Genomic DNA, 12,724 nt, shown 5'->3' on the forward strand with positions numbered 1-12,724 from the left:
TTTGTCACTTGATACCCTTTTTCAATAAATGGATCGTGTTAAGCATCATAACCCGAATTTGATAAATGGATGTTTAATTTCCGTCTTGCATGCAAATCAATCATTAATCCAACTCGACATCTTATACTTGATACTTGGATTAAATCAACCGACTTAGAAAGCTCTCACATGTTAGGTTAACACTTTTGGATGTGCATTCATGCATTTACACCGTGTTATCAACTATTGCACTTAAACAACCATGATCGATCAGTAGAGGCCGCTAACGCGGGCGGGATTGGGTGTCCGATTAAAGGGCTTCCCAATACGTACCCTCACCCCTTACTCAGAACCTATGGATAGTGGATGGCCTTATCCATGGCGTACGAGAGTCATTTTAGGCATAGAATGCTAAAAGGGGGACGAGTCCTTATCTTTAGTACCTATGTCAAACACTGCTTTGTGCTTCGTTTGACCGAGGTATAAAGTGGATTCGAACGGGTTCCAAGCATCCCATAAATGCTTGGTGGCGACTCCGAACATCTCTAATCGTTTCGAGACCTTTACCGAGACGAAACCGACCGATCTAAAACGATCCGGTCGAAAGCATTTTTACTCCGCCGAGCGTGGCTTTCAAAAGACCGCTGCATGTCCACAGATTGGCATGGCGTGCAGGTGGCCCGCGACTACGGACCGGTAGGTAGAACCCCAAATCCACAGACCAAGACGTGGCCCATGTCCACAGATTGGCGACTCCGCTGAGGAAAACTAGGACACTTGTGTCTTTGTGATCCTTAGAGGTGAAACTCGAACGAGGTCGTGGTTAAAGTGCATTAATTGATATTACGGTCATAAGTCGGGTTCCTTGTCCGGGCCCACAACCTAACCTTTATCGACCAATTGGCTCGTCCCGTCGGCGTGAGTTTTCTCATCCCCGCGTTTTGAATCCCGATTGAGTCAAGCATACCATTGACAATACACATTTCTGTTTCGTCAAAGGGCTTTCATCACTTTCGAGCACGAGGCTAGGGCACCCTCCTTACACATTTTGTTTGGATTGGTATCCCTCTCGCAAATCGGGGTTTGATTGCTTGGTGTGTAACCCACCCTTCTATGCCAAAACCCGTGTCAGCATAATGCATAATATAATGAACTGTGATTGCTTATGTTCTACTTGATCATAAGTCCTTCCGTGTCATTTTCAAGCTTTCAAAATCACCCTTTTGCGCCGTTATAATGGCCGTTTCAAACCTCGGTCTTTCACCGGCCGTTGCACGCCTTTTTAGGCCGTCATAATGACGATTTTCAAACCCGGTTTTTTATAACCATTTTAATACGCAATTCTAGGCCGTCATAATGAAGATTTTCAAACCCGATTTTTTATAACCATTTCAACACGCCTTTCTAGGCCGTCATAATGACGATTTTCAAATCCGGTTGTTATAACCATTTCAACACGCCTTTCTAGGCCGTCGTAATGACGATTTTCAAATCCGGTTTTCCACAACCATTTCAACACACCTTTCTAGGCCGTCGTAATAACGATTTTCAAACCCGGTTTTTACAACCGTTTCTAAGCACCTTTTTATGCCGTTATAATGGCCATTTCAAAACCCGGTTTTTACAACCATTTTAAATACACCTTTTTATACCGTTGTAATGAAGATTTCAAACCTTGGTTTTCACAAACCATTTCAAAATCCCCATTTACGTCGTCATAATGGCCGTTTCAAACCTCGGTCTATCGCCGACCGTTGCATTCTCAAAGCGCCTTTTTACGCCGTCGTAATGACGAATTCTACTCTCGAATTTTCAAAATTCAAAATCAATTTGTAAACAGAAACGTTTTTCAAACCGTCATAATGACAATTTTGACCCGTGCAACTTTCCAAAATTTCAAATGTCATTTTCGAAATCAAATTTGGCTTTTCTAAGCCATCGTAATGACGTTTTCAATTCTCACAATTTTCGATTTGCATACCGTCTTTCAAAGGTTAAAACGGTTTTCTAACCCGTCGTAATGACGAATTCAATCCTCGCAATTTTCCAATTTCAAATATTTGAAAACAAAATTAACCGTTTTAAAATTTCAAATCCAATTTCAAATCATTTGAAAACTAATTTAATCGTTTTCAAATTCCAATCAAAAATCAAATCATTTGACGGCCAATTTAACCGCTTTCAAATTTCAGATCCAATTTCAAATCTTTTGAAAATAAATTTAACCGTTTTCAAATTTCAAATTCAATTTCAAGTCTTTGAAAACAAATCTAACCGTTTTCAAATTTCAAATCAAAATCAAATCTTTGAAAACAAATTTAACCGTTTTCAAATTTCAATCCGATTCCAAATTGTTTGAAAACAAATCTAACCGTTTTCAAATTTTCAACCCAATTTTAAATCCTTTGAAAACAAACTTAACCGTTTTCATGGCCATTGTGATGACGATTCAAAATTCTTCAATTCTCGATTTTCTAATCCGTGATTCGGAATTTCAAAAACCTTATTCGGAAACAACAAATTGTTTTCAGAGCCGTCACAATTTCAACTCAAACCGTCTTTTGAAAACAAACTTAAGACAACTCTTCAACTGATCGACTTTCGGAGATCTCTACTCTTCGGAAGCTGTCCATAAAACGACAAATGAATCTTTTTGAAAATTTCTATTTTCGAATATTTCAGTCCACCTTTCCGATTCAGCCTTGAGTCGATTTCAAGTCAAGTCGTCTAGATAACGTCGAATCTCCGCCGAATTTAGTACCTACCTTCTGGTCTAGGTTGTGTCGCCTAATTGTCGAGACATCTTCAGTGGCGTTAGCTGAGCCAAAACCTCTTGGGTTTTAAACCCGCATTTTCCCTACATTACGAGCCAAAGGTCAAGTTTGTGTAGATGTCTTGTCCAACGACGTCACGCCAGTAACGCACATCGAAACTAAGTCAGAAGTCGTCTGTCTAGGCATCACTATGCCAAAGTTGACACTCGAGTCTAAGTTCAAAGTCATGCACCAAGAGTTCAAACACAAGAGGTCATTCACGATCTTTAATGAACTCATAACCTAGTCACACTGTCGCGTCTTCACGACATAACTGCCTTTTGTACATATGTGTCGTACTTGCCTTTGTTTGTGCAATCACTTGCCAAGACAAGTTATAACGCCTATCGTTATGTAAATAGGAATCCCTCGGGTGCCATCAATCGTCAACAGGGAACTCAAGAAGACGATCAATCTGCAGTTGCCATGACTTCCGCTGAAATAAACAACATGGTCCTTCGACTCCTAGCTACCGTGGAAAACCTGAGCACTCGTCTCTCCCGGGTTGAGGACAAAATGGCAACTGAGAATTTTCTCTCTTATGATATTGAGCAAAGGGTTAAGCTCCTTGAAAGCCGGCTACTGGCCAACGACCGAACCAAAACCAGACGACCTCATCGGTCCTTCCCTGATTTGGGTATGCCATATGTCGCAGCCTTGGAAAGGCTAATCTCCCAAGGAAAGCTCAAACCGATTGGTCCAACTCCGGACCCTCTACCAAACAAGCGAGGTCGAAGATGGGATAAAAACCTCTTTTGTCAATATCACCAAGGTCGCGGACACGATACTGAAATGTGTCTCCCCCTAAAATGTGTCATCCTTGATATGATCGAAAAGGGTGAATTACCATTACCCCCCTCAACAAACAACAAAATTAACTCTCCGGAAAATCCTATTGGACACAGTGAGGAATCTTCCCTGGATTGCTCTCACCTCATCTTTCCTGACGATGAGAAAATTCATGCAATTGATGAGGATGGCATACAAAGCGGTATAATGATGCTCTCCGTCTCCATCAACAACATATTCTCAAGGCTGCAATTGGCTATCGATGATTTGAACACTCAGGTAGCTAATTTGGAGAAGAGGTTTGGTAGTACAGAAAATGAACCTGACCACCATGGAGAAAACCAACCCTCCCTTCACCAAGCAACAGCTGTTGAAAATGAGGAGTCATCCGATGGTTCCCACATCCACGAACCTACCAACAAAGAACATGAAATCACCTCAACAAATATCCTTTCAAAATATCAAGCAACATCCCAAAAACTGTCCATTGACAATGAGCAAATCCTGTTTCCACCCAGGATTGACAAAATCAAAAACAAAAACAAAACTCACAAAAACATCCCAAGAAACACCAATGTGGGAATCACGGGAAAACATCAAAGGGTATTCACAGATCTGGGAATAACATATGGCACTGCTCTAGAGATACTTGCTTCAGAAGGAATGCTCCAACCCATTGGTCCGACTCCGGATAAACCCGAACACAAAAGAGCTCGATTCTGGGATGGTAATGCATATTGCCAATACCATCAAGGCAAGGGCCATGACACTGAAACCTGCTTCAAACTCAAGCATGCCATTCAAGATATGATCAAGGCTGGCAAAATCATAATTGCACCTCTCAGTCAAGACAATCCTTCTGAATGTCTCAAATCAAACAGCAAGGTTGAGCGTTCTCAAAGTACATTCACTAAACTCAACGCAACCTACGCCGCAGCTCTTCAAATGCTTATGACTGAAGGGAAGCTCCAACCAATCGGGCCCACCCCGGACCCGTCTGAATGCAAGAACTCCCGTTTTTGGGACGGCAATGCCTATTGCCAATATCATCGAGGAAATGGTCATGACTCTGAAACCTGCTTCAAACTGAAACATGTTATTCAAGATATGATCGACAACCAGGAACTGATAGTTTCATCCCTATGCCAACCAAGTGATGAAGACAACCATAATGAACATCTCTTTCTGCAAGGAGATAAAAGCCTCATCGACTACTGTCCTCATATAATCCCCAACAACGAGAGTGAAGTGCTCAAGTGGGTCAATGCTCAAGATCAGACATTCAAGCCGCTGGATGCTGCGAAAGAGACCTTCGAGGAGGAACACTATGATTAGGAATTCGCATCTACGATTGAGTCTGAGTCCGAGTCCGAGTCTTAGGCTTTCTCATATCTATCCTAGCGTCTGTCCTTTTATTCCTAAGTGACAACTGGGGGCGGTCCCCACGAGTCACATGTATCCATCGAGTCGGTGCTAACATCTTATTTATCTAAATAAAAGCACAATTTTCAACTATCATATATTCTCCTCTTTACCATTTCCCGTTGACAACGAGAATTTATTTGAGAATTGATTTAAAACGAACAATATTTTCCAATTCAATGTGAGTACACTCGAATGACGTTCCGTACCGAGTAAGCAGAGGACTCGAAACTCCGTGTCCATTCTCTTTACCTATTCCATGTCTGGCAATAGAAACCTTTCACTAGCACCCTATTTAGAACTAGCTTCTATAAAGGGGATCCTACGACGAACCCATATAACAAACCAGAACATCTCCTTGTTCATGATCAATGATGGAAGGCAAGCCCATTCCCCAAAAAAACATCCCATCGCCAAATTTCAACCTCTCACCAACAGGTACATCCCCGTTTGTCTCTTTACCTGCCTCGATCGAAGGATTGCAAAGAACCAATAATTCAAAAGCCAAAGCGAAAGGCCAACATCAAAAGCCCTAGCCTCTAAGCCATTCAGCCAAAAACAATTCACCCAAAGCCAAAGCTCAAGGCCAAAACAAAAACCAAAGCCAAAAACAATTCAACCAAAGCCAAAGCAAAAGCCAAGGCTAAAGTCAAATCACAAACACAAAATAGTGAAATTCAAAATCGCTATTTTTCACGAATTTCAAACGACGGAATCAAACACCGTCATTCTAAAACCACAAAAAAAAACAGAATAGTGAAATTCAAATTCGCTATCTCTCACAAATTTCAAACGATGGAATCAAAACCGTCTTTTCCCAAACAAAAAAAAAGAAATGGCGAAATTCAAATTCGTTATTTTCTCTCAATTCCAAACGACGGAAATTAAAGCCGTCATTTTCAAATCAAAAAACAAAATAGTGGAATTCAAATTCGCTATTTTCACAAATTTTAAACGACGAAAATAAAACCGTCAATTTCAAATCAAAAACAAGATAGTGAAATTCAAATTCACTATTTTCACAATTCCAAACAACGGAATTAAAAACCATCCCATTAAAAAACGAAATAGTGAAATTCAAGTTCACTATTTTCCCACAATTTCAACTGACGAAGTTCAAAACCATCACTTTTCAAAAAAATGAAATAGCGAAATTCAAATTCGTTATTTTCCCACAATTTCAAATAACGGAATTAAACCGTCACTTTTCAAACTTCGGACCAAAAAGTCCAACACCGACATCCAAAGCCCAGGACCCATGAGTCCAAAACATCAAGTCCAGGACCAACAAGTCCAAAGCCCAGGACCCATAAGTCCAAAACATCATGTCTAGGACCAACAAGTCCAAAGCCCAGGACCATGAGTCCAAAACACCAAGTCCAGGACCAACAAGTCCAAAGCCCAGGACCTATGAGTCCAAAACACCAAGTCCAGGACCAACAAGTCCAAAGCCCAGGACCCATGAGTCTAAAATACCAAGTCCAGGACCGACAAGTCCAAAGCCCAGGACCAACAAGTCCAACACACCAAACTCCGGGACCGACACGTCCAAAACACCAAACACTAAAACCTCAACCAAAACTGCTTCACCCCTAAGTCCTTCTATAGACTGTTACAGGGAGACCTATCTAGGATCCTTGGGATTTCCCTCAAGATCATAACCAACATCGCTTCACCCTTAAGTCCTTCTAAAGACTGCTACAGGGAGACCTATCTAGGCTTCTGAGGATTCCCCCTCAAGCTCGTTATATCACACCTTAACCTTTAAGGTCCAAACATGGAAATCTGATCCCATGTTATTTACCAACTATTTAGTGCTCAGGCCACATCAAGTCGGAGACACCATTCCGCACCACACTACAAGCCGTTACCCTTCGGCCTAAACACCACAAAATTCTTGCTCCAGATTTTTATCTGTTAAGCAAACCCATTATTACCAAGCTCCACATTCCCTAATGTTGAAGCCATTTTTCACCACAATCCCCACGGAGTCCTCGAATGCTTTGCTATCGAGAACGGGACATACCTAATCTACCCTTAGAGTCTACTTTTTAGTGTGCTCAAATGATAAGGAACATTTTCACAAATCACACCTCTTCGATTCATGATCAAGAGGTATTTATCTCCAATCAACCTTCGAGTCACCAAACGGAATTTTCCGTCGTGATGCACAACTCCAGATTTTTATCTTTCAAACAAACCATTATTACCAAGCTCCACATTCCATAATGTAAAAGCCATTTTCACCTGACCCAGATACGGAGTCCTCGGATCCTTTGCTACCGAGAAACGGGACATACCCAATCTACCCTTAGGGTCCACTTTTTAGTGTGCTCACATGATAAGGAACATTTTCAAAAATTACACCTCTTCGATTCATCATCAAGGAGGAATTATCTCAAATCAATTTTTCGAGTCACCAAACGGCTTTTACCGTTGTGACCCACACACTTAAAGGTCCTAACATCTCGCTTAGGCACACAAACACATTCAGAACTACGATCTGGTTTGATTTCACTTCACGTGAATACGTAGGCAGTCCTTCATGGACACAACGATACACCTCAAAACCACTTCAAGGTCCTAACATCTCGCTTAGGCATACGTTCGGAACTACGATTTGGTTTGATTTCGCAAACACGCGAATACGTAGGCAGTCCTATTACAAGGGCACAACCGCATATTCCTTTCACAACCCTTTCCAATTTTCAATCCTCAATAACCAGCTCAGAACTACGATCTGGTTTGATTTCGCAAACACGCGAATACGTAGGCAGTCCCCCAACAAGGACACAACCACACACCCATTTCAATCTCAACCATCAACATCAATCCTAAAAAAGCCGCCCACCTAGCCGCAAAAACTAATCCTATACTTCTTTACTTGGGGCTTCTTCCTTAAGACGTCGCCCATTCAAATTCCCACCTTCTCACTCTGGGGGCTTCTCTTTCAAGACGCCACCCGTCCTTTATCCACAAGCATCTTTTGAGTCTCAACTACAGTAAAAAATAAACCACGTTTAGCCTAGTGCTCGATTTGGACGATGACAAGGTCTTGGTTCCGCCCTCCGAATCATCATACCTCGAGAAGGGATCTCAAGTAAGTAGACGGAGGCAAAGGTGTCTGGCGAAGATAATCAATTCTTATTCCCCAGCCGAGCGGATCTTCTACTCCGATGATCTGATACGCGTTGACACCCTTTCTTGGCTAGGAGTTGCACTTACATGTGCAAAGTCTGTCAGAGTTACCCCCGTGTCGTGTCAATACTGAGTTGGCATCACGTTCACGACTGCCCATTTGTCAGTCTGTCAGTATGCGTCTGTGTGATTCCGTGTCCCAACCATTGTTGTTAAACTCTCGATCCGGATCGTAGGATCTTACGATTCTACGATCCAAAAAGTTGTGACCGATCCCGATCGTGGGTAGGATCTTAATTTTGTAGGATCTTACGATTCAACTTGTGTCAAATTTTTTTAAAGTAGAATCTTAACCCGATCCTACGATTATGCGACCCAATCCTACATTTTTAACATTTCAATTTTTTCCGTTACAAAAATTTTATAGATGTCTTTTAAGAAAGAAATCAATAAACGAGAATAATTAGTAGGCACATGCTAAGATAATAGTACGTGTTTTGAATTTTAAGCATGAGATTTTAACATAATTTGATAACACAATTATGTATTTTAGTTAATTTGTAGGATCTTACGATTCTACGATCCGATCCTACCGATTCGATCTTAGGAAGCTCATCGATCCATAGTAGGATCCCGATCCTAATAACATTGGTCCCAACGGCCACGTGTCTCCAATCTATTAAATCACAGATCTACGAGTAACAAGACTCGCCTTTAAGCTTCACAACTTTCAAAACTCATATCTCCTCTCACGCGATATATTACGTGATAGTTGCTTATATGCTAACTGCTCACATGCTTACATGCTTATGTGCTTATGTGCTTATATGCTTGCATTCAACGTGCTTGTCTATGCGACTGCGGATTTGTGTGGTCACTAACCATGCAGATAATCTTGAGAAGACAAACTCACTCCATTTGAGTACTGGGTTCTTCCCAACAAACGGCGACCCATCAAGTCCAAGGGCTTTAACCCCGTCGATTACATGGCATACGCTACCTCCTAGCGAGCAGCAACTCATATCCCCGACGAGTCCTGAGAAGTTTCTAACTCCCCATTGAGTGCCGATTTTCAAATGGATGTCACACATGCTATTTCCCACAGTCGATCTTTCGACCACCATGGCTGGCGAGCCTTTGTCCGCAAACAAGATACAACTCAAGGACGTATCCCGAAGATGCCTCGGGTACGACTCCTTTTCACAGGCTGGCGAGCCTTTGTCCGCAAACAAGATACAACTCAAGGACGTATCCTGAAGATGCCTCGGGTACGACTCCTTTTTACAAGCTGGCGAGCCTTTGTCCGCAAACAAGATACAACTTAAGGACGTATCCCGAAGATGCCTCAGGTACGACTCCTTTTCACAAGCTGGCAAGCCTTTGTCCGCAAACAAGGTACAACTCAAGGACGTATCCCGAAGATGCCTGGGGTACGACTCCTTATCACAACTGGCGAGCCTTTGCACGCAAACAAGATACGACTCAAGGACATATCCCGAAGATGCCTTAGGTATGACTCCTTCCTATGGCTGGCGAGCCTCAAAACGCACCACCTTCAACACCGGCTGGCGAGCCTTTGCGCGCAAAAGATTGAAGGACGTATCCCGAAGATGCCTCGGGTATGATTCCTTCTTATGGATGGCGAGCCTTTATACGTAGTCTAATGGACTTTAAACGACCCGAATCTAAAGTCGACAGACTCTAAAATGTTCCCGACGGCAGGTCCTTGACTCAAATCCTCGAGTCGCCTCGACGTCGCCCTTCCCGACGACAGGTCCTTGGCTCAAACCTTTTTGAGTCGCCTCGACGTCACAATGATCTTCAGGTTGTAATCTTCGATTGACCTGGAGATCATGCTTTGACTTTCGCCCTGTCCAAGCCTCAGTCAAAGTGGGGGCTCTATAGATACCCAGTATCTACACCTTCCAAAAACCACCTGATGATGATCGGACTATAACGTGTTTTTGATATGCGTGCGTAGATTGGCTATACATGAGACGGTTTAATGCACTACTCCGATATGAAAAATGATTTCAAAAGTTTTCTAACTTCATTTGCATTAAAATAACACTATTTAGAGTTAAAACCGTCTTCGGACCCAAAACCGACAACTCGAGTCAACCTGAGTCAACCCGATTCAACCCAAATCTCGAATGTCAAAAATAATGCCATGAATGTCTTTATCATGTCATTTCCATTAAAATAACTCTATTTAGAGTTAAAACCGCCTTCGGACCCAAAAACGACTCAGAAACCCGCAACTCGAGTCAACCTGAGTCAACCCAAATCTCGAATGTCAAAAATAATGCCATGAATGTCTTTATCATGTCATTTCCATTCAAATGACCCTATTTAGAGTCAAAACCGGCACCGAGCCAAAAACCGACTCGAAATTCAAATCCCGACTCACACGGGTCAAACCCGATTCAAAGACACAAAATACCTACCCCAAATATCACCCAAGAGTAAGCTTACACGGCTAAGCAAACCTCAATGACCACAAATCACAACCAACAAAACATTGGTTAGAACAAATGCAAAATCTAAATTTGCGAAAGGGACATTACACCCCATTGAGTCACGGGGTGGCTCGCGACTCAATGGGGTGTCTCCTTAGCCTCCAAGCAAAATCGACCGACCTAACATCCTACACTTCTCTATAAATACCCACCATCACACACCATAATACTCACGCGAGCGTCCGTCCCCTCACATCTCCCTTAAACTTCTAGAATCGACTTCCTAAGTCACAAAATCGACACGTGTTTACGACCTACCGATCGTAAACACAAGCCTTACACATTTTATTTGGTACCGTCGCCGTGCATTCGACCGACCCATTCGACCAACTCAACATTAATCAACATATTTTCAAAACTAAATCCTTTTTTATGGCACCTTTTTATTAAACTTCTTTGATCGTGAGTAGTCGCTACGAGCAAACCGTCTCTAAAGTCGTGTACGTCGCAAACATCAATATACGTAAGTTTGAGGGTGTAAATATCTCATTTATTTCATGTCTTTACTGTTTTTTATGAGTCTATAAGCATGAACAATGCATAACACGATTCAAATATAGGTTAGACGAGCCAAAACCGAGTTTTGGCCTGAGACAGAAGCCCCTTATTGTGCAATGTGGCTCGCGCCTCAATGGGGTGCCCAGGTCAAACTCAAACGTGTTTGAGTTCGTCTTTCCTTCAACACTTTGTTTTATTTTTACTTCTTTCCTTTTACGGTTTTTACCATTTCGAATGTTTCAAATCATTTTTATGATGGACTTTTTAACCATAAATTATAATCACTCTTGGTTCTTAATACCATGACGGTTTAATCCGTGTCACAGTGATATTAATTGGTTAATTACATTTTAAAGGGATTTCTATTCTTTTATTTACCATTTTAATGCATTTCTATGTTAAACATATTTTGACCATTACAAAAATCATCTTTGGTTCTTTATACCATGACGGTTTAATCCGTGACTCGATGATATTATTGGTTAATTACATTTTAATGGGTATTTTAACACCCTTTCTTTATTTACCATTTTTCTCATTTATTTACATTTGTAAATATATTAGTCATAATTCATAATCATCATTGGTTCTTTATACCATGTCGGTTTAATCCGAGTACGATGATTAACTTGACTAATTACAAAGAAATGAACTTAACATGATTAGTTCAAATCAAACATTTTACATTTTTACTTGTAAACTATACTTGTCAAATATGCAAATCCGACAACGAATGTTACTAACACAATAGTAATTATTCCGAGTCATGCAAACAATACTTGCAAATTATTTAATCACAAATACGGTTTTAAACAACCTTTTCAAAAACTAGGAGACACCCCCTTGGGTCGGCTAATGGCTCGCGCCCCAAGAGGCCGTCTGTTTTCTACATTTCAAAACCATAGCAGAGCCCCTTCTATCGCCAATAGGCTCGCGCCCCAAAGGGGCTGCCTGACACTGTTCTACCTCGTTTTTAGCACTTGTCTTGGACGATCCAAATTACGGTTAATCCGAATACATGACGGATCAGATTTACAAGCTCACGTTTTTTACACTTTGTCACTTGACACACTTTTTCAATAAATGGATCGTGTTAAGCATCATAACCCGAATTTGGTAAATGGATGTTTAATTTCCGTCTTGCATGCAAATCAATCATTAATCTAACTCGACATCTTATACTTGATACTTGGATTAAATCAACCGACTTAGAAAGCTCTCACATGTTAGGTTAACACTTTTGGATGTGCATTCATGCATTTACACCGTTTTATCAACTATTGCACTTAAACAACCACGATCGATCAGTAGAGGCCGCTAAAATGGGTGGGATTGGTTTTCCGGTTAAAGGGCTTCCCAATACGTACCCTCACCCCTTACTCAGAACCTTTGGATAGTGGATGGCCTTATCCAGGGCGTACGAAAGTCATTTTAGGCATAGAATGCTAAAAGGGAGACGAGTTCTTATCTTTAGTACCTATGTCAAACACTGCTTTGTGCTTCGTTTGACAGAGGTATAAAGTGGATTCGAACGGGTTCCAAGCATCCCATAAATGCTTGGTGGCG

Source organism: Silene latifolia, chromosome X (assembly GCF_048544455.1).
Source record: "Silene latifolia isolate original U9 population chromosome X, ASM4854445v1, whole genome shotgun sequence".
In the NCBI taxonomy this organism is placed as follows: Eukaryota; Viridiplantae; Streptophyta; class Magnoliopsida; order Caryophyllales; family Caryophyllaceae; genus Silene; species Silene latifolia.